Source organism: Halichoeres trimaculatus, unplaced genomic scaffold, assembly GCF_033239565.1.
Source record: "Halichoeres trimaculatus isolate MK-OKI-2021-1 unplaced genomic scaffold, fHalTri1.1 fHalTri1_scaffold_2, whole genome shotgun sequence".
Classification (NCBI taxonomy): Eukaryota; Metazoa; Chordata; class Actinopteri; order Labriformes; family Labridae; genus Halichoeres; species Halichoeres trimaculatus.
In genome coordinates this window covers 40,937,883-40,939,878 of record NW_027437180.1, presented here as the reverse complement: position 1 = coordinate 40,939,878, position 1,996 = coordinate 40,937,883, and the positions used below count along the sequence as shown (strand labels likewise).

The 1,996-nt window shown below is 43.3% G+C and overlaps 1 non-coding gene across 1 annotated transcript; it reads right to left on the bottom strand.

Moving 5' to 3' along the window:
* Positions 1–497: 497 nt before the first annotated feature.
* trnar-ccg (transfer RNA arginine (anticodon CCG)) lies at positions 498–570 on the bottom strand. The gene has a single exon. It is a non-coding gene; the product is annotated as a tRNA-Arg (tRNA).
* Positions 571–1,996: the final 1,426 nt, after the last annotated feature.

The following is a 1,996-nucleotide window of genomic DNA, read 5'->3' as shown; positions in this document are numbered from 1 at the left end:
TCCTGTCTGTTTTATTATAACCACATCTCATTTAACACTTTGATAAAGCAGGAGCGTCTTGCCCAAAGACACGAAAGCATGTGACTGTATGAGCCAGGATGGAAGCCCAAACCTCCCAATTCAGACACGACGGACTCTCTACAGCCTCCTCATCCACCCCCCATTCTGATTCACAAAATATCAACGCAGCAGAAAATATACACAACATGTATTAAATCCCATTCTTGGTGACGTTATATGCAAGCCAGCAGGATGTCAGCTGAAAGCCGTGGGGACGCTGTCACTTTGAAGCTTGGGATTGTCTGAAGAATGCAGATCCACAGAGAGAGAGATTATTTAAGGAAGCCACGTGTGCAAGGACAGCAAAATGAGGATCCTTCAAGGTTTAACGTGTGGAGAAAGACTGAAACATGGCCAGCAGTATGTTTGCATGCAAGGTGCAGTAGTAATTGAGGAATACAGCTTCAGTATGCAACACTCATTTTAAAGCAGAAATCCAACCCAGGTGGGACTTGAACCCACAATCCCCAGCTCCGGAGGCTGATGCCTTATCCATTAGGCCACTGGGTTCTTTTCTGCTCCAGACTTTTCATGAGTTCAGTATGTCCAATCAGAGCCTGATGAAATCAAACTTCCCCTGTCCCTCAGGTGTGTCTTTAAACCAGATCATCATTGGACAGATTTCTGCAGTGTTACATGCTCCAAAAACATCATCAAACTCTGAGTGAAGAAATGTTCTCCATTAGGGGGCGATATGGGCAAATTTCTTGCCAGCCAATGGCATAGCAGTAACTCAATGCATTTAGGCATCAGAATGAGGAAGAAAGGTGATTTAAGGGACTTTGAACGTGGCATGGTTGTTGGTCTGAGTGTTTCAGAAACTGCTGATCTACTGGGATTTTAACCCACAACCATCTCTAGGGTTTAAAGAGAATGGTCCCAAAAAGAGAAAATATCCAGTGAGCAGCAGTTCTGTGGGACAAAATGCCTTGTTGATGCCAGAGGTCAGAGGAGAATGGACAGACTGGTTGGAGCTGATAGAAAGGCAACAGTAACTCAAATAACCACTGGTTACAACCGAGGTCTGCAGAAGAGCATCTCTGAACACACAACACGTCCAACCTTGAGGCAGATGGGCTACAGCAGCAGAAGACCACACCGGGTGACCCTCCTGTCAGCTAAGAACAGGAAACTGAGGCTACAATTCACACAGCAACACCAAAACTGGACAATAGAAGATTGGAGAAACGTTGCCTGGTCTGATGAGTCTGGATTTCTGCTCCACATTCAGATGGTAGGCTCAGAATTTGGCCTCAACAACATGAAAGCATGGATCCATCCTGCCTTGTATCAAGGGTTCAGGCTGCTGCTGCTGGTGTAATGGTGTGGGGGAGATTTTCTTGGCTCACTTTGGGCCCCTTAGTACCAACTGAGCATGGTTTAAAGTCCACAGGAAAAAAGAAAGACAAGGGGGGACAAAAGAAAAAAAAAGAAAGAAAACAAGGAAAAGAAAGGGGGAAAAAAGAAACAAAGGAAAAAAGATAAAGAAAAAAGAAAGAAAAAGGAAAAAAAGAAGAACAAAGAAAAAAGAGACAAGAAAAAAAAGAAAAAAGGAAAAAAGAAAAAAAAAGAGAAAATAGAAAAAAGAAAAAAAAAAGAAGAAAAAAAAAAAAAGAAAAGAGAAAAAAGTCCACAGCCTACCTGAGTATTGTTGCTGACCATGTCCATCCCTTTATGAGCACAGTGTACCCATCTTCTGATGGCTACTTCCAGCAGGATAACGCTCCATGTCATAAAGCTGGAATCATCTCAGACTGCTTTCTTCAACATGACAATGAGTTCCCTGTACTCAAATGTCCTCCACAGTCCCCAGATCTCAATCCAATAGAGCACCTTTGGGATGTGGTGGAACGGGAGATTCTCATCATGGATGTTCAGACCACAAATCTGCAGCAACTGTGTGATGCTATCATGTCAATATGGACCAAACTCTCTG